Raw genomic sequence first — 22013 nt, forward strand, 5'->3', positions numbered from 1 at the left:
TATATTATATTGTGTGGTGTATATATTGTATATATTCAGTGAAATACGGGTGTAATAGTTGGTGTGAAAAGGGTCAAATAACGTGGTTATAGCGTGGCAACAAAGGTGTAAGGTTGTGTGTAATTCAGAGTACAGGGTTTTAATAATGTTTAAAATGGGTCCAAATAGAGGTGTACTTTGGTGTTAATAAAGGAGTATGTGGTTTAATAACGGAGTAGTAATAGGTGTAATACGGGTGTGATTAATAGAGGTTTGTAATAGGAGATATAATGCGGTGTGTAATAACGGAGTAGTAAGTAAGGTACATACATTCATGCGCGATCTAGATCCCTCCGCTTCCGTGTCCGGGCTTCCTGACCTCACCTGTCGGCCTGTTCTTTCCCCATAGATGACCAAGTCGCTGCACATTATCCCGCTTAAATTACATGGCCCACATTCTCAATCACGCCGTTATGACTCACTATAGCATTGAAATGCTTTTGTGCTTTAGAAACATGATTTTACTGTGGATTAAAAAAAGTGTTGTATTAGATTTATAATTGACATCCTCGCCATCCCTCACACGCCACAACTAGTCCGTTGTCCGTTGAAGCTAACGTAGCAACGGCAGGAACTGCTTTCTGATCAGCGCGGTTTTCCGTAGAGAAGCTTTTTGATTACAGATTTGAAAACATCGCTGCTTGCTCTTAAAAGTAGCACACTTTCATTATGTCAAACTTGGAAAGCTATTAGATATCCCTGCCCCTAATGCAAAGTACTGCACACTGAATATGTGTCGGCGTTTGATGTCTATGTGTGGACCGCTGGCGCGCAAAAAGGAGGATTTCTGCCCGTTACTTCGCGCTGTTTTCCCTTGTCATTCTTGTCCTTGTCAGTTAGAAAAGCCAAACTGCATGCAGTTTGCTTTCGGCCAAACTGTTAGCGAGTTAAAACTGCACCGACTTGTTTCGATGCAGCATTGTGAGCGTCCTTAACAACGGTCAATAAGTGCTTGACAGCGGTCTGTCTGTTCCGGATTGACAACGTGTCACGTGTTCTTAATTGACCAATCAGAATCGAGTATTCAACTAAGCCATGTAATAAAGGTGTAATACGTGTGTTATAATGGTACAATAGAGGTGTAATAGAGATATAATGTGGGTGTAACAACAGAGAAATCTGGGTGCCATAAGGTTGTGATAATGGTGTAATAAAGCAGTCCTAATGTGTAATATGGGTGTAATGTAAGAAAAATCAATCAATTAATTTTCAAAAATACTTAAAAGTGATTGCGAAATTAAGGGTTAAACGAGCAGACCTTTATGAAATATTACCCTGCTGCTACCTCCAACTCCTCCCTCCCTCTCCTCTACTGAATGTTTCTTCTGGCACTCCGCTCCCCTGTCTGTGTGCATCAACAAACACATGAAGAGGAACCAGCAACTGTATTAACAGATGGCCAGAGTCAATAAAACACACACAAATCAAGTGTTGGACACATCTGTTGTACGTGGAGTCTGACTAATCTTTCTGTGTGGCTTCGACAGCAGTGATGGAATCGCAGCAGCTCGGCCAGATTAGAGGGGACGGGGCAGATCACCCAGGGGGCCACAAGCAGCTTTGTAATGGATCGTAGAACGGAGATAAAGCCCCGATAGAGGCCAGGGGGGACGTGTTTCGGTCAGATAGAGTCAGTAGCGTGGATAAGAGCCAGAAATGAATGTCCTATCATGTTTTCATTAGCTTACTGTGGAGAACACTTTCTATAAAGTGTTTATGGAGCCATTATCTGAGTAAAGTTGAATTTTTACAAGACACCGGCAAGGTTACAGAAATCCTTAACCACTAAACATGAGGATATGGATAATTCACTTCACCGTACAGCATGTCATTTTATATTGTGATATCATATTAAAGAGTTAACTGAATATTATAAGAACTACTGTAGCAGGCTTTACATAAGAGCACTGAAAATAAAAGTAAATTATTCTTACATCAAATATATAAATGAAACCACTTTCAATAACCCATCTATTCATGTTCATTTTAAAATCATATAAGGCCTCATTTTTCTACCTTAAAACCACACACTTGTTAAACTAAGAGAACTAACTACTTGACTAAATCAAACTATTTCATAACTCGAATGCAACAGTGATAAACCAACATGTCTATAAAACAGTCTTGCTCACAGTTTTCCCATTCTGCCCAGAGATAATAAAAAGATAGCTTCCAGCACGGTAAAACTTCTGACAGTTGAAGGATTTCAAACTCTTCATAAAACACTAAATACATAATAAAATGCTAATCGTTTGGTGCCTAACGAACTTGAAATATCCAATAAACGTTAAGGTGGCCGAGCCTCACACCTGATTTATGCTTGACACATCAACAAGGTACGTCACACCATCGGACCATCGGCAGGTTTTCGCCTGTCAAATAACATTGTCTTGCTTTGTAATATAGCAAAATGAACTTTTAGGAGATTTAAGACCATTAGTCAGCCGTGAAGAGAAACCTGCATTATGGCTGTGTCAAGTTTGTTGAAATGTTTGGGACAGTCGACTCACTAACTGTGTGACAGAGAGAAGTACTGTAGCTCCTGGGAGCAGCTTGTAAAATATACAAGACAGACAGTGATTAACAGAGATAGTAAAAACACAGGGAAGAACTGTATTGACAAAAACTGAGAACAAACTGAAGAGAAAACACAGAGAGACAATCAGTCTGACAAAATCCTAATTAAAGAATTAAAAGGGCCTAATAGATCCTTCTATCTCAAAAAAGTTATTTTGGAGACGCCAATGCCTTGTGTTTTGCTATAATTCATTAGTTATTGTTGGGTACATTTTATAGGAATTGTAATGACATAATGAGGTTGTAGAATATTCTTCAGAGGGGTTTAGTATTTAATGAGTTGCACAACCATGGCAGCATTTGTTGCTGACACGTCCACTCCAGCAGCCTCTTGCGTCAATGGAAAGTCAAACATTACCAGCGAGATTTCATTGGGAATAAGCCATTATGGAAAGGCCAGCCCTGCAGTGAGTGGAGTGATGTGACAGTGAATGGCTGCTGCCGGTGATTACAGGCCAGGTTAATGCTGCACAATGTTAATCCTGCATTTGTCTGAAAACACATCAAACAAAAATATCGCAAAAGCTGACTAGCGGTGAGCTGGCTGTGAAAAAATAAATGTTCCCAAACATCAAACAGATGTAATCAGATGAGCTCGATAAGCATTCGGGGCTCGGTTAATTCCCAACAAATTATCTAATCCAGATGTTGCACTCTTAGTGTAAACACGGTGCCCTGCAGAATCATAAAACAAATAAGCATGAAAAAGGTTTAAAGTTTCAAACAGAGCCTAACCCTGGGCCGAGACCTTTCCACTGAGGGAAAAAAAAGAAAAGAAAAGAAAAATCCACACCACACACTCCCCCCTCTGCTGCCTTCTTGAAACAGGAAAATGTAAATATGGTAATATTTAGCACGTGTTTTAAAACAGATCGGTTTTCTCAAGCAGGGAGAAGCAGAGGGAGAGGAGAGAGAGAGAGGCGGACGGGGAGGAAAAGGAAGGAAAAAAGCAGGCCACACACGATAGAAAGGCCTCCTCGGATTTGTGTGTGTGTTCCAGTCTGTGCGATGTGGACAGGCTGCGGCTTCCTCTGTTTGCACACGGCCCCACCAAGAGCCCGAAACCCGGCGCTGATGGCCTTGACACGCTCCAAAACACCAAACTGGATCTGTCACACTGTGAGTCTAGAGAGTCAACAACAACTTAACAATAGGAAAACACCACTCCAACGGGTCATATCATCCATCTGTACGCCGCAGCCATTTTTCATGGAGGGAAAATAGGAGGTGGAAGATAAAGGAGGGGGGGACGAGAGAGAGGAACAGGGAGAGAGAGCAGAGGGAGGAGCAGAAATGGAAACATATGGATGTGTTTAAGGACCACCAGGGAAGGGAAACTTGTGCATTTTCGCATAAACCCTGATAAACTCCAAATATGTAATTACACGGGGTTTAAGGCTTGTCTGTTGCCGATTCATTCAGGAATTTCTGGTTACGTCTCTCTGAGAGTTGGGGTGTAACGGGGCTCTTTATCGTTCTCAAGTGGCGGATCTGCTGGGCTTTAGTGCCGAAGCCGAGCCTTCCACACACACTCAGCCCGGGACCTGCTCAGTGTGAGAGTGCCATTGTACCCCCCCAAACCCCCCCCCCCCACCTATTTAACAAGGCGGTGTGTGAAAGAAGAAAGCATTCAAAAGAAATACCTCCAACTACATAAAAAGGCAAAAAGGAGTGGCACCGTCGTAAAGTACCTGCAGCATGTTTAAAGGTTTCATCACGGCGCAATATTTATAGTTCTTCGATTCCTTGTCAGTGTTTGTAGCCAATTTGTTGAGCTCCAATAAATAGACCGGCCTATTTATCAGCAGACCACATGGCAGCCATTTATGGCACCTAACAAGAGGCAGATGTGTTTTGTATATGTTTTCACATGCAGGTTTGACGCGCTGACAAGCCGAGACAGATAGCTGAGATGTACAACCTCTGTCCCCGCTGCAGCACCGGCTGTAAACACCAGCTCTGATTAGACCGTGGAGAACACAAACATGCCTCTCTGGACATCCCCGAGCCTTATTTGTCTTCCCGTGACAAAGGTTTTTGATTCATACTCCGGCTGAGTCCCTTTGAGTGACGTGCGCTGAGGGAGTGTGCACCTTTTCCTGTTGCCTGTGAGGTCTGTGCATGCGTGTCTATGTGAGCGTAAACACAAAATGTGAATTTAAAGAAAGTGTCTATTTCTTTGTACTTCCTTGTATTGTGTCAAACAACATTGACCAATAGAAATATACCTTATGAAAGCAAAAGCAATTGTTCTATCTTTCTTTATTTATCCAAGGGCCCTTTAAGAATAAAAAAAATAAAAAATACTATAGACCACGTTATTACAGTATGAATTCTGAGGTGCTGTTACCTTATCTTACATGTATATGTTTTCATTATTCCTGCAACTTTATTGCACCATAATGTCTTTTTTTTTTTACGTAAAGTATGTTTTATGTTGCAGGAACCTGAGACTTAAGATTTTCATTGCCAAAACTACACTGTAGCTAAAATCTGCAACTTAAAGGGTAACTTCGCTGCTGCCTGTGAGGCCTGTGCATGCGTGTCTATGTGCGTCTACCCCTGAGTGTAAACACAAACTGTGCCTTGTGTGTGTACGTTTAAAAGTGTCTATTTCTTTGTACTTCCTTGTATTGTGTGTGTGTGTGTGTGTGTGTGTGTGTGTGTGTGTGTGTGTGTGTGTGTGTGTGTGTGTGTGTGTGTGTGTGTGTGCGTGTTATGTGTGTGTCTGAGTGTTGCCAATTACCCCAGCTATAAATACAAGATCCCCATCCGTCACTGAGTTTCTGGGTGGCTGCAGCGCCGCCATAATTGGTTTCAGATGGTCACCCAGATCCTTCTCTCGCTGCTGCAGCGCCATCACACCGCCTGTGTGTGAGAGAAAGCCGCAGGGGAGGAGAGCGAGGCGGAGAGAGGGAGAAAAAAGATGAGTGACAGGAGTGAATAAATACAGAGCGAGCACAGGAATAAACAAGCAGACACTAAATGTTTCTTTTGTCCTGAAACTCTCCTCAGCCTGAGAGTGAGGAGTGAGGGAATGGACAATTTAACTTTTTAACTCAATAAAAGAGTTTTCATTTTGATGAGATTTATTCAAATCATGTGAGGTTTGGAAGACAGGATATTCGGGTCGGATATAAATGTTGACATATTTCTTATCTGTTATGGATGCATGTGGAAATACCAAATGACATATTTTCTGCTCATGTCAGCTGGAGGTGTCATGCCAATTGTATACATTTTGATAGCTTTCAAATTAGAATCAGAATTCCTTTATTAGTCTGACAGCTGTGACATTTAAATTGATACATCTAAAGAGACATGGCAGGTACAAAGAGTTATTTTATTACATATAGAGAAAAAGCACACATTAGTAAAAGTACAAATTAAAATAAAGACAAATAAGTACACAACCTCGGCTTAAAATAAGTAGCAGCCATTTCAAAGACTAAGTGACATAACATATTAAGGTGTTGACATATTATGAAAATGTTGGGACCTGTGTTTTTACATCAATGTGATTATTGCACAATTAAATTATTTTAAATATCATTATATATTAATCCTTACAGTAACAAAATTAGATACAAATAATTAGTGGTGTTATAAAGTTTCTTATTAAGGCTATAAATTATTCATAATGGCTTTGCTAAGCATGGTCATTTCACTTGATGGTATTTATTTGATGTGTTACTTAAGGATTCGGTTGAATTAGGCTTAAGTGCTGTTTCTCTCTCCACTCCCAGAGGACACTTGATCAATGGACATATTAACAATGAATTAGCAGACTAGGCCTATCGATCGGCTGAGCAGAGGGCGCTGTGACTCGCTGACAGCTGGTGAGTCGCTCTGTGTGAAAAGGTTGGATCAAAGAGGAATTACAAACAACCCAAAGACAAGAATTGCGCCTCTAAATTCAAATCCCTATTGACAGAAATATAGGTTAAGTAAGGGTAATGTTGTGGCTAATAAGAGAAGGAGTGTGACCTTCAGCTGGCTAACAAACAACACTGACCAATTTAATTATATCTACCGAAATCATTTTTCATGTCTTTCTTTATTCATTCAATGGCACATTAACAATATAAAATGCATAAAAATACTGACTATATTATTGCTGTATATATTCTAGGCACCGTTTTTATTTATTTATTTATTTATATATATTTTTCTTGCTACTTTATTGCACGATTATGTCTGTAGAGAATGTTTTATGTTCCTCAAGCAGCCTGAGATTTAAAACTTTAATTTCCAAAACTACTTAGTTGCTATTTTGCATATGACAAATAAAGTTTTGTAATCCTTTATTTATTATTATCAGTTCGATTCTGGACCTAAATGGTAAAATGTCATCCAAAAGAACCCCCCTCCCAAAACTGGAATAAAAAACCAACTCTTCGCTTCCTCTCTTTACTGCACCTGTTAATGTTTATGCTACCATTTAAAATACTAATTCATAGCAGACTGGTTCCACCCTTACCATTCTTTACTTTAAAAAGGAGGTTCCACATCCAAATAAAATATGTGAGAACATAACCTCCATTATAAACCTTCACATCTACAACAACAACTGTTCACACTTTTCCCACAATCCTCGTCTAACTGCGCAGCATCTGGGTTGGCCTCAGCTACCTGTTTTCATCTCGGCCGTGGGAAAACATTGGATAGGAGATTCAGTTGTTCCCTCCCTCTCTCTATCTGCTTCGGGTTAATGTGGAGGCAGCTCACCAATTATTACAGACGTTTCATTGAAGCCAAGAGCATGCGGACACCCAGGAATCCTGCGCTATAAATCCATGAAATCCCTCTCATTAGAGCACGAGCCTCGTTGCTGCGAGGTGGGACGCAGAGCGGCGCGTGCTGTTCTCTCACCGGGGGGGCGGCGTGCATCCTCCGCACCGCAGTCATTACCCTCTCGCTGTGGTCCTAATTGCATCACTTTGTTCACAACAACAACAAAATGTCAGGGCAAAAACATGCAACGCTCGTTTTTTTTTAACGACATTACCTCCAACAGAGGCTATGGTGGACAGCGGGTAGGAAACATCTTGGTAAAAGTAGCAAAACCACACAGAGAAACGATTTGGAAAAATCTGTGTGTTAACAAAGTTGCTTGAGTTAAAGTGTGTATCATCAGTCAACGATAAAAACTAAAAAAAGATCCTTGTGAGTAAACAACAATTTACTTTTGTAGTTTATCACTCTTTATTATTATTGTTACACTTTTAGGCAGTTTGATCTATGTAAATGTATCATATTGTACATAATACACATCTTTTTCTCTTCCTTGAACAGTTTTTAAATTAATATAAAGGATAAAAAGTGCATTGTATAAAAGTGGCATGAAATGGAAATACTCAGGTCAAGTGAAATGTACCAAACCACAAAGAAATGTGCAGAGTTGAATAAAAATATTGGGTAAACGCTGACCTCTCAAAAATCCAACTATGCATTTATGGAATCTACATCCCAGCATGCATTGGGGCAGGAGGAACAACACCCTGGACAGGTCAGCAGTCCATCACAGGGCTAACTTCTACAGATATAAACAAACATGTCTTTTATTTCAAGATAAACACAGCAGCTATTGTTATTCATCTGATGAGTAATGTATCTATCCAGCTGTGCTGTAAGACGCATTCAGGGGACCTAGAACTGAGGGGTATTTCTTTACAAGCAGCAACCTTGGTCCAAGGTCCAACTCAGTGAAAAGCTATTTTACAATATTATTCAATGTCCTATAATATAGTATGACACGCTCTTATTTTTTATTGTTTGACTGGAAAGTAAGTGAAAAAGGAAGCTAAAATAACAAGCCTCATATTTTTACTGGGGCAAATTTATTACAATCCAAAACATCCGAGCGGATCGCTGCTCCATTTTAAATCGGAAAAGTGAGTTGTTTCTAATACAGTGCAGCCCCGAACTTGATTTACACACGGCTCCATAAATCACTGTGACATTTTCCACTGTGTCAGCTGAATCCTGTTTTTCACGGTGTACTCGAGACTGTCTGTCAACAAGTGATACATCTGTGTCAGAGGGGATTAAGACATGGGAGCCATGCGAGCTGGACTTATGAAGGAATATTAGGATTTTTGTATTTAAAAACAAGACGATATGGAGTATGCATGAGGAAAAGAATACTCAAATACTAGTGTGAACTTGTATTTTGGGGGGAGATTAAACAAATACATGTGTGGTGTTGTTTGTTATAATACGATTTCTGAATTATTGCCATGCATTTGGACAATTTACAGACATTAAGCTAAAGAATTGACAGAGACAATGACACCGATTCCCCTTTTTATTATGGGGGAGACATGCGAGTTGGACTTAAGAAGGAATATTTGGATTTTTGTATTTAAAAACAGGAGGGTAGAAGTGCGACAGAATCCGAATTCCTTTATTAGTCCTGCAGCAGGGAAATGGACAGGTGTTACAGCAAAAGTGGCATATAGCAGGTAAAGAAAGGCATGAAATAATGAAGAGTAAGCTAACTTATTACATATGTATTGCACATTGCAGGTCTATTTGCACGAGGAAAAGAGTAGAGAGGAAACGGTGGGAGTTCAAGTGCAGGAAGAGAAAAAGGCAGCATACGAGCGAGGAAGCCTGGAAGATGGAGAGGAAAGTGAGAGGAGAAAGACAGGGAGGTGAAGGAGAGGACAGCCGGCTCTCATCAGGAGGAGAGGGGAGAGGGGCCACAGCGTGGAGAGCGGGCCCTTGTGTAAATGGAGATGTACTAAACCTTTGCTAACCTGGATCACCCAAGATAAAATATTTATATATGCTATTGTGTGACGGAGCGCCGGGCTGAGGAGAGACATAATTTGTTTTCCTCCAGGGTAAATTAATTCCCTCCCCATCATCAGCGCAGTGAACTCGTAGTGATTACAGCCCAGCCCCGCCTCCCGAAACCCCCACTTGAGAGATTTTAATGGTCAAAGTCCACCTTTACAATTATACTTCATCTGATCCATACATTTCCATAGATTAAAGGTGAAGCAGAAACACTTGCGGGAGATGAGCGATGATTCCTAACTGCCTTGTCTCCTCTTACTTCCCCCCCCTTCTCCTTTCATCTCATCTTTGGTGTTCAAAACAAAATACTCACCAATAAAACGTCTGACAAGTGCGGAAATGTTTACCCTTTAGATGTAGGTTACAATATTGTGAGAAGTGGGTGTTTATATGGAAAAATGTTATTGACGGTGTATACGTTCGCACTGTCCAGCTTCGTCTTCTCATGCACTGAATAGATAAAGAAAAACATGTGTATGCTAACCATATGTAAAACACATAGTCAAGGGAGATGCAGCGTGAACAACAGCGCAGATTGACACTGATTGTCATGCTATTACGGGCAAATAGCAACACTTGCTCGGCAGTCGACAGGGCATAATCATGTGTGACTAACAGTGATGGAGAGAGCGCTACAAAGGGAAGGCAACGTGGTGGAGGTGCAGGCTCTTTTTCTCCCCTGCCATCTTCCTCGACTCTGAGTAGCCTGGAGGGGCTGAGCAGAACGGGCCATGATAAAAAGATGGAAGCCACTCAAAGTTCAAGGCAGCGATGCCCCTTTCATCTATTCCAAGACAATCACGTCGGGTTCTACATGTACATTACTGCAAACTACCAATCTCAGCTTCCTACAGAGAGAGTGAAAGGCAGGGAGAAGTGAAGAGGTGGTGGCACGACCAACTCCAGCATAATACTTTTCACTTGTTCCTCTGCTGGCTGTGGCAAGTCAAACACAAGTCGAAGGCGAATTGCTTGCGTCGTTTCCACTTTTTTTTTATAGTGCTGTGGATCGATTAAATAATGTAATCAAGTGCATTTCAATAAAGATCTGTGATTAATCATGATCGAGTTTAAAATGGTAGTATTAGCTGTTTTTTTGGGGGAGATTAAACAAGTACATGTGTGGTGTTGTAATAAAGGAATGCATGACAAACTGGTAAGAGAAATCAGAGGTGTTTTTACTTTGTATTAATGCGATTTCTGAATTGGCATGAAGTCAGACAGTTTCCGACACTAAGCTAAAACATCGACAAGAGAGCCGATGTGATCACCCTCTGTATAATGTGCGCTACACATGGCATATTATCTCTGCTGCTATCATATTGCAACCCTGTCCGCTATCTCTCGCTCCTGTGCAACTTCAAGAAACTGCATCAAAGCGAATGGGTGCAGTTATGCCGTTTAACCAAGGTATTACAGTAGCAGAACTGGGTCAAATTGGTAAAATGTATAATTTTTCTAAATTAATCTCGAGCCTTAACGCGTTAAAATAGACCGCCCAACTTCTTGTACATTGTTTTATATACTACACTACAGCATTAAATACATTGAAATAAACCTATATACACAGGGGTTGTTTTTGATCAACTAATTACAAAATGTTCTTAAAGTATTCATTTGTAGCTAAAGCAAACTTGTTATAAAGTTATGTTAAGGCACACATGAGTTTAGGTGTAGAGAAGATTGTGGTCTTAGTTATTAAAGATTTAACTGAAGCCATTCACTTATTCTAAACTCACAGGAGACTCGGGATGCAAACCCTGGTCTCTTGAAAACAAAATCTCGAGAGAAAGTACAAACTCATTAGGCACTTTCACACCGGAGTACTTTTCCCATGAATAGTTCCGATAGTTCCTGGGATTTTGCGTTCACACCAAAAAGATCTGGAACTAGAACTTTTTTCACCCCTTTTTAGTCCCTGCTAGAGAGCAGGGACTTTCCTGGGAGAAAAAGGTTCCAATTTCTGATTGGCTGGGCGAATTGCACTGAATCCAGTCCCCAACTCCGGGGACTTCCGGCCGGGGACTTCGGGTGGCAGTATACGCTGTGAAGTTGTTTGCGGCCTGCCAGTGATCCCCAAAGCAGAAGAAGAAGAAGTGACGTCAGCGGCTTCATTTGCGTAATCTTCCCTCAGGGAACTTATTCCGGTGTGAACGCGATTTACTAGATAGTTCAAGAACTAAAGATTTCCGGGGAACTAAGGTCCGGGAACTATTCCTGGGAAAAGTACTGGGCGTGAAAGCGCCTATTGAGTGAGTAATTTTCATCACCAAATTTGCCTTTAATTTTGATTTATAAATTTCATTTTGTGCAGGTTTTCGCAGACTTTAGGGCAGATTTCACACAAAGTGTATTCCGACAAGTATCATATGAAGGAACTCCATCTGCACTATGACTGTTTCAAGTAACCTTTGTGTACATATCACATATCTTAAGTCAATCACTGTGAAGTAATCCTCACTAGCTCCATCATACCTCACAAGCAGAAAGAAAAGAAGCAGTGGTGATTCAGCAGCATGGATTAGTCAGACTGACTTCGGGTCAGTCAGGGAGCCAGTAAGTCCTATGTGGTCATTGTCTTGTTCTTAAGCATTTCCTTTGCATTTCCTCAGCACTGGTGGGCCACCGCAGAAAGAAAATGAAGGCCAATTTCCTCTCACACAGAGAGTAAGTATAGGGCCAATGGTAGGAGCTGTTTTGATGCTGCTTCATGCACCAGAACCACAGCTGGAACTGATGGACAATTAACCTTAACTGTAATTAACCCCAACGAGCACTGGAGAATCATTGTTGTGTTACTCATTCTGATGAGAGGCTATTTAAAACCTAGAAAATACGTTTTATTTGTTGCTGCTCTGAGTAAGATTCATGTCCCGTCGGCCAAGCAGCTCATCGGATAATCAGCAAAGACAGACAGGACGCAGAGTTTGAAACCGTTCCTGCCACGCAGTCTGATACCGTGTGCATTACAGACGTATAGTGCAGCAGCAGCAGCCCGCGGTTTAATGAACGAAACCCAAGCTCCCTGTTAAACAAACAGACCGAACCTGTGAAGAGAACCTCCACATCACCCGTTTCTTCATCTCTCATTAAAATCGCTTGGACCTCCAGAACGAGCCAGACTGCATGGCCGACTTCCATTTCTTTAATCTTTCAATGATAGTTACCGTTGTGCATATTTTCACAAGGAAACACTAGAAGTTGGAGCTGATGGGCTTTTCTCTTTGTTTGAATGTGGATGAATGAGCTAACTGATTCATCATGACACCGCTACCGAAGCAGAAGATTGTCGGATATGAAGATTTTAAATGATTTTCACTTCATGTTCATCTGCTGGGTCCTTCAACCCTTCTCTTTTCTACTGGTATGGCCCCTTTAAGTTCAACCCGTTTCCCAGTACAGGTTATTGCCGTGTTTTAAAGCAGTTTTTTTAAATGACAGAAGCATACTTTTTCCGTCTACAGATAGCTTTGCCACTCCAGTCTTCATAAAGTGAACAGAAAAACACTTTTTGACCTTTAAGGAATGAATCCTAAACCCATCTCTAAAATGTTTTTTCACCTTCCGTATACCCTTAAACTTTGAAATTGACTGTTACATGAATATAAATTGGAAACTGAGGGAAAGAGGAGTGATGGTGAGGCTATGAGGTCTGTAATGGGAAAAAGTAGCCTCCCCCCCAGCACCCCTTCCCTCCCTCCCCCGCCTCCTTACTGTGTGCTTTGCCCCAAGCTGCCCATCAAAAACTAATATTCCTCAAATTTGATGCTGGTGTTGTCCTTTGAAATTAGAAAGAATCTGTGTCTAATGCATAAAGCCAAACCGGCTGCTGTGAACTCTAACCTCTTTCCCTGATCATCCACCCCCGGCCCTCCCTCTCTCAGCCTCCCCACCCTTCTATCCTCATCATCGCTTCCCTACAACTCTGTATCCAGTCTGCTGCTAAGACGGACAGAAGATCCAGGATTTTAGGGACCTTTGCCACAGACCCTTCTCCTCCCTTTCCCTTTCCCACTGCTTATAAATCCCGCGCGCCCTCATTGCATAAATCCCCCCCTCTTTCTCCCTGCCTGTCCCCCAAACCCGTGACTTTACCTGTTTCGATCTCCCAGTCATTTTTAAAGACAGTAACACATCTTTAGAGGAAAGCTGATATAATCTTTTCGAAACTATAAAAGTCAGTCCCGCAGAGAACATCTGCAACGGTCAATTTAAAACACGAACCTGTCAGGGAGTCCCGTGTCCCCGATAAAGGGGGAGTCGAGCGGGAGAGAGGTGAGGAGGGGAGGAGAGAGGGTGAACGGTGGAACAAACAGCGGAGGGAATGATTTTTAGGAAGGGAGTTTTTAGTGCTTCCACTTGCCCTAACTTAAACACAAACCTCCCTCAGGCCATCTCTGGATGCTTCGCAGGGTAAAGCGTAACTCAGGCAGCATGCTACCAGGCCGTTTCAATGGCTGTGATCGTCACTGTTTTACTGTCTGTGACACCTGAGGACACAAAATATGTTTCAGTCTTCACGGTGACGTCTAACAGGCTGACATCAGTGTAAATTCATTGCATGATTGGATTGGCTGTGTAACGGTCAGTAGTGAAGACCATAATGAGACCAATGCACCCAAATAAGAATCCAGTAGCAATACCAGTGTGATTGTATTATGTAAATTGGGCATTTTCAATTGGTAAACGTCCCGCCACACAGCAGCTTAAAAAAAATCTCCCAACGCTTCTCAATGCCCTATTCACTTTGGAATGGGGTGACATCAACTTTGCCTCGCTTTTCGGCCGAACTTGCATTGTGGGGAAGCAAAGTGAAGACTCCAGGATTTTCCAGGATTGAAAAGTGGAGCAATGTTCAACTCTTGAAGCTTGAGGGCTGGAAGCGGTCAGCCAACAATCCCCGTTATGCAAATCTGACAGCACAATCGCGACCATCAAACCGCGTGAAGCTGGAGACGCCAGACCCGCAGTTCATTTCCTCATATTCCAAACGAGAAATTACGGTGAGGAAATCACCCGTTTGTTACCGACCAGACTAATTTTACCTGGAACAAACCGGAGGAACCATGCATGGAGGGAGTGGCAGAGACAGTGGGTGAAACTGTAGGTTTTCGCCTGTTTGGGGATTTTATATCCAGTTTACTTTGTTTTGACATTGCTATTGCTTTGTATGTCGGGGCGGGAGATTCATGTGATTGGTTGTTGGTCGCGAAGCTCGCAAAAAATCCCCAAGCTTTCAGACACGCCCACCTCCAAGATTTTCAAGATTTTTTCAAAGCTGCTGTGTGGACGGGCCGTAACTGTCGGGGGACACCTTATTTCTTCCTTCTCTCTGTCTGTACCTGTACCTCTCATGTTCCAATTAACCCAGCTTCCCCAAAATTTATTTTTGGTGTCTATCTACGCCGGGATCCTGAGTCGAGGCTAATCCTGTTGCTTTGGTCCTGGATCCTCTATCCTGAGTTCTGGATTTGAGTCCTGGACTTCGAGTCGTGGCTGAACCTGTCTCTGCGGACCTGCCTGACTCTCATCATACTACTTCCCTGATGGCTCCCACAGGATTGTTGACATCCTTGTGGATTCATCTTCTTATTATAGACACATGCATTTCCAAACATTTGGACTACCTATGTTGTAAATGTATTATCTCTTCGATTTACACACGGCATCTATTGCACGTCTGTCCGTCCTGGGAGAGGGATCCCTCCTCTGTTGATCTCCTTGAGGTTTCTCCCATGTTCCCTTTAAACTGTGGGTTTCTCTGGAAGTCTTTCCTTGTACAATGTGAGGGTCTAAGGACAGAGGGTGTCGTTTTGTATTCTGTACAAACTGTGAAGTCCACTGAGACAAATGTAACATTTGTGATATTGGGCTATATAAATAAACATTGATTGATTGATTGATTGATTGATTGATTGATTGATTGATTGATTGATTGATTGATTGATTGATATGGTATGTAACAATCTGAAACTGTAAAGTCGACCAGATAAACATTCCTTTTAACGAAAGGAATTTTAAGATCTGACACTGAGCACACAGTTAAGTGGCTGTAGAAGAAGAAAGCAGGAAAAGCCAAGTCTGTTAAAGTTGGTTTTCTGAATATTGGATTGTTTTGGAAGGAGGTTGGGTGTTGTGCCAACCAACTTACCAGTCATCGACATGGAAAACGTGTTGGGTCAATGCACTGACTAGAATTACGTAACTGCGCAGGTCTGCGGATGCTAAATCTCTATTTCCCTCATACATAATTTTGATGCAATATATTGTCTTATTTTGCCCAAAACATCAGTAAAGTAAAGCAGTATGAGCAGTACAGCAGATAGTAAGTGACTGAGTTCTGTCAGACTATACAGTATATCATTCATGCTCCAAATAATCTGTATTGACCATACAACCGGTACAGAATGGACATATTGTTATTCATCTGAAGGCCTCGAATGTAAGCAGGCCTCTACAGAAAGCATTATCCTGGAGTGAGTATAGCTAAACAATCCAACACACTTCAGTCCAATTCCCATGGGTTTTAGGTTAGAATGCCACTGAAGTAGACGCTGAGCGGGGGGGCACAGTGCCTGCTCTGCTCTGCCCCGTCTGTTTTCAGCCGAGTGTTGGATTGCTTTAATTGATTTAATGGGAGAGCATGGAGTCACAGTGGGAGATGTGGAACACAGGATGCTTTAGGGATGTGAAGTGTGTTGCACTACCTCAACTCGATCTTAGACAAGCCTGTGTCATCCGGCAGATACGCCGATATGTAGTGATGACACATATCGCAAACACATCACACACGAGCAGAAAGTACCATTTCTCTCACATATAAACACACACACACGCTCGGTCCCAGCCTAGAACACCATGCACCCTGCTAATGGTTTGAATAACACCAAAAGTGGCGTGATGAAGCCTTAGCCAGCTGTGTGTGTGAGTGTATTCACACAGTTGCGGGCGACAGCAGCCCGTGCTAATGCCACCCTGAATGATGTGTCTAATTACTTGGCCTAGAGATAGCTTTTAGCTAAATCACCCCGCCTTCTGAAGAGCCTGTATCAACAGTGACAAGGGCCTGGACAATTACATTAGCCCTCTGCCCATCCACCAGGTCCATCACTAGCAATCAGTGTGATTTGCAGCCGCTTCATTGTTGCCTCCCTCTCTCCATGACAATGATGTTTTCCCTGCTGGAGAGACAGCGAGGGAAAGGTGGAGAGTCACACAGAGAGAGACAGAGAACAAACCTGTACAGAAACAATCCTTCCCAAAATGCTATAATAACTATCCTCAATTATCTGAAAAAGAAAATGAAAAACTAAAAATGTTAGCAGGGGATATCAAAGAAAGCTGTGTTCTAGAAGGACAGTTTGTCTCTGCCTGCCACAATATGAGAATCAGTCTTTTTATTATTACCTTCTTATTAATGTAATATATGAATTGACTATCAGCCTTTTCCTGCATAATAATCAATAACTCACCTTAACTTTTTCTATTGTTCTGGTTTTGATTACATTTTTCTTGTAAATGAAACGTGTTATTCTTGTTCAAAATGTTTATGAACTTAACAGTACATTCTACGCAATACTATATGTCATTATGGTCGTGCTAATAAAGCTATTTGAGTCGAATAAGGGAGAGATTGCAAAAAGGAGAAAGAGGCGAAAGAGAAATGAGGCCGATGTGAGAAGAGAGAGAAACAGAGAGGGAGGGAGGGAGGGAGGGAGGGAGTAGTCAATAGAGGGCTTATGTTAATGTTTTCCCTGCTGGTGTGTAGGCTGCAGCAGAGGGCTGGGTAAACCTGGGTGACAGCAGCAAGTGGAGTGAGCTGGTGACTTTAATTGATACTGGAGAGGGGTCTTCAGTGCCAAACACACTCACGCATAAACCACATTGTACAGTAGCCACCCACATAATCTGCACACAAGCCAAAAGCTCCAAATCACATTAGAGCCAAAGCAGAGATTTCATTCAGCTCTACTTAGTGGCTCTTACATTTGCCAGCTATAATGCGAGTAAATGCAGAATAAGGCTCCCAAAGTGGCCCTTTACCTCAGATTGCTCAACATTCCTCTCACTTTTTCTCACCGCCAGTCCTTCTCACTTACACGTGATGCTGTTCAAACACACGAGGGGCACACAAACACACAAAATAAAAAAGGGAGCATAAGAGTCGCCAGGGAGTAACTTCACGGTGTGTGAAAGAGAGTTCTGATGGAGTACAGGAAGACACAAAGTTAGAGGATCCAGGGTCATACGATGACCTTTGAACTCACAGCCATGTCTTGAGTACAAGGAGTTAAGAGGGAATGCCGCAATACCTCAGAGAGACACTAAACATCGGCAGGAAGTTTAAAGAAAATGAGAAGTGAGGCCGAGGCTTAATTTTAATGGAAGGGAGAGCAGAAGACTTGATGTGAAGCTCATGACTTACGGATGCTAGTCATTGTTGTTCCTTTACTCCCCATGTATTTAATAACATGTAATGTCTGTAGATGTAAAGGCAATTTCATTCCAGGAATGGTTGAAGAAAAAGAGATGTACGACCTGAGTGTATTTCAGTTGAATGGCATTAGCTAGAAGATACCAACCGTAAGACATTTCAAAAACGGGGTTTGATTAAGGAAAATCTGAAGCATTAAAGTTTAAAAAGGAGAAAGGGAACCTGATAGAAATCTACATTGTGTTAGAATGCACGGGGTGAATTTGAGTGATATTTCACTTTGAGAAGATATCAGTAAGTTAATTATCAAAAAAGTGTGTACGCTTTTGTTTTCTACAACTGTTGTTTGCATGTTAAGGCCCTGACACACCTACCCGATTTTGGGAGTCAGAGGCCGTCAGAGGCAGTCGGGCATTCGCGGCGCCCTACTCAGGTTGGTGTGTCCCGCACCATCGTTGCTTTACGGCACATTTTCACACCTCCCGCGACCTGCCGACAAAGAAAGTCGGCCAAAGAAATCACTCTGATTGGCTGTTGCCTCTTTTGACCGCTGCCTGCTGGTAAGGACAGTTATTGCCACTCGTCGACTGAAGTCTTTGCGGTGTGTTCCTAGGCGGGCGGCGTAGCGGACGTAAAAGTCGGGACGCCTTCGATACCCGTTCTTTGGTCTCAGGTTGGTGTGTAGCGGCCTTTAACCAGGTAAACATCATCGAGTCGCCATTGCAGAGTGAGCATGCAGAATAATCACATTGCGGTGACAGCAAATTAATTCAAACGCGTAATGTTACGAATGATACAAGAGCACAACTTGAAGGTAATAACTGAACAACAATGAAGGTGGCTCGCAGCTCCGAACATTAGCTGTACGACACCACCTCTTGCACTAACATGACACAAACCATGCTTTGAGTCTCACTTCTTTGCTGTCATCACCATTCGTATCCATACAACCAATGTCTTTGCAATATAAAATGGATACAAGTGAACAGAAAAGTGTATCCAAGCTTTCAATGTTGCTCTCAAATAGCCTATAGAGCATGTCACTTTAAATGCATTTTTACAGGTAGTACTTTTAAAAAATTTTAGCTCACACTGCAATATTTATCGCAGCGTACATTATGCAATTTAAGTTCTTTCCAATATTGTGCAGATTATATCGATGAGTGTGCTCAAGTTGCGGCTAGTAATCTTGACCTTCTTATCAGTTCAAAAATATGTCATGGCTCTGAAGTGATGAAGAAACCCAGAGACACAGCGGAACAAATGCTAGAGAAGCTGTGATGAACTCATGCAGATGAAACTGCCCTGAATGAAATTGAAAGTGAATAGAGAAGAAGCGTCAGAGGAATGAGGAGAACCCTGAGTGGGATACGGACACTATGGGGAGCAGAGTGGTGCCAAGTGGGGTTGGATCACTCGACAACTGCCTGTCCCACCCTATTACCCTCCGAGCTCCCCCACCCTTACCCTCTCCACAGCCCCCCCGCCCTCTGTGTGGTAACACCACCAGTCGCTCCACAATGACACCTTTACTGGCTCTTACTGGTTGAATGGAGAGAGACCGACACAGAGAGGGGACGGTTGGGTGCTCTTCACATGGAGGGCTTTGCAATCACTGCGCATATTTAATGGATGTCATTGTAGCAGACGTCTGTGGGTGGCTATCACTAATAGGATTACAAGAAATGTAACAATGATAAAAACATATTTTTTAGACGTTGCATGGCATTTCTTGCACTGCTTCTACTATTTGCCGCCCAGAGGATGATTGGCCAACTGATAGGCGGCAAGGTAACATCATGCTCCAGTACAGGAAAAGTGGATTTTTTTGGCAGGAACATTTCCAGCTCTCTAAAAATCAAACATTAGGTTTCACTTTCTGGCCCTGAGGATCAAAAAGTGAGGGGCCTCTTTCATATAAAGTACATGTACTGTAAGCATTTGACAATCATTCTGAACTAGGAGACAACCGTTGTGGAAGAGGCAGAAACACCAATTTCAGTGCCAGTAGTAGCCTCAATATACCAGCATGCAATGCATACTTCTCACTTTTATTCAGAGCCCAAATGTAGGAAATCACAAAGTGAAGTAAATGAGAGAAACTGACAGAAGGGCACCCAGTTACGATCGAAGAGCCTTTTTTGCTTAGGAAGGTTCTCTTTAGAAAGATATTATCTGTAAACCAGGGAAAGCATTCAGCTCATGATCCCAAGCCCAATATGCATTCTGTGTAACCAAACCATTGGTCCCTACAGTATGTATACATTTTCTGAATGCATTGCAGCTAACGAGTTCTGGAGACACGTGATGGAAGCAGTATCTGACACCATTGGAGCTTTATAATATCCTTTAGCATAGGATAACCTAGACCTTCCTTTACAAAAAGAAAAAGAGAATGGTGCTGTCCCACAAGTCCTTGCGGCTGCAACTAAAAGTGAACAATAAACGCTGTTGTCCACGCTTATGAAGTCTAGATGCGCTTTAAGTTGTCCATCTATGGAACATTTTAGTTTTCCAAGGCAGAAGCCCGTTAATCGCGCCCGCTGAAGCATCATATAAGCCTCCTGTATGTAAGAGCAGTCGGATTCTGTTGTCCTGATGAATTATCCTTCACTTACATACTTAGAAGTTAGCACCATGGCGTTTTTCAGTAAGCAACAGTGGTAAGACAAGACAAAGGAGAAGACTTTTTGTATCAATTCGACCGCAAGTCCCAATCACCAAATAACTCCAGAATATCAAAGAAAAACTAGTCATTGATATAGGTTGGAATTAGGGTGGGGTCAGGGTGGTGGATGGGGGGGTAAGAGTGCAGGAGAGGAGTGAAAAGTGGAGCGCTTCTGGAGGCACCCCGGCTCTCCCGGTGTTAAGGAGGTGCTCCCAGAGGTCAGAGACAACCAGTCAACAACAGGAGCTGGCCTGCCTCTCTCTCATCCCTCTCTCTGGCTCTCTAGCTCTCTCGGCCTCTTCTCTGTGCCACACAAAAGGTTTGTTGGGGGGGTGGTAGGGTAGACGGGTCGAGAGAGCGGCATGGCATTTTAATGGCGGTGGAGAGAGTGAGAGAGGAGAGGAGGTGGTGGGGTTGGTTGGTGGTAGAAGCAGAGAGGACCCCCCCTCCCTCCACCCTCTTCTCACTCTCAAGCACACACACACACACACATACATACACAAACATGCAGCCATGGCAGCATCATTGTAGGGGGCTTTTTATCTAAATGATTGCCCTCAATTAGATCCCTGCTCAGAGTAGGTGAGAACAGACAGATATCTGGAGAGGTAGGGGGTTCAAACCAGTAGAAGGCAAAAGGGGAGAGAGGGGGGGTCAGTATGAAGACCCTCACTATCTGAGGAAAAGGAGAGGCAACTGGAAGAGGGAGAGGGAAATCAAAATATTTTTGATGAGTCCGTAAACGGGTATTTGCACCAAAAAAAAAGCTGTCAAAAAGATAGTCACGGGTATGTGTCCCCAAAATTATGTTTATATACAACTAGTTTGCTTCAGTTAATATGTTTTGTCGGAAAACCTTCTGCACCAGCTAACAATTTACCACCTGGACAAAATGTTTACTACACATCCGGGTTGCAAGAAACACAAGAGCTGTGATTGGTCAGCTTCTGCTTGTGTTTTGTATCGTTTCAGGTGCAGGTAGAGATGTTTCAACTGTCATTATAGCTTGCATAATCTTTAAATACAGCTTCTATCAAACTAAGCAGAGCTCTCCTGAAAATGAATTAGGGTATGTATAATGTATTATTTTTTGTTTTTTATGTTTGAGCTCAGCTACCTCCCAAAAGCTGCCTCATCTAATTCAGCTTCAAATTTGTTCCTGTGATTCTCAAAGACTTCGATTAACCTCATTGTTTGTAATTGTAGCTATGGCAATACTTGCAGGAGTGTTAAAAAGTACTCGGGTCTTTTACTGGAGTCGAGAAGAAATCGCTATGCAAAAGCACTCATTTTGCAGAATGAGCCGTTTCAGAACATTGTATAAAAACTAGTAAAAAGCTAGGAGAGTAGGATGCTTGTGTACAGGCTTTTTTCATTCTGCAACCAACAATAGCAGCCCACCATCACACACACACACACACACACACACACACACACATGCAGGACAGCCATTCCCACCGCTGCCCACCAAAGCCCAGTGTTTACTCTGTT

Source organism: Notothenia coriiceps, unplaced genomic scaffold (genome assembly GCF_000735185.1).
Source record: "Notothenia coriiceps isolate Sejong01 unplaced genomic scaffold, NC01 NC01_scaffold00019762, whole genome shotgun sequence".
NCBI lineage: Eukaryota > Metazoa > Chordata > Actinopteri > Perciformes > Nototheniidae > Notothenia > Notothenia coriiceps.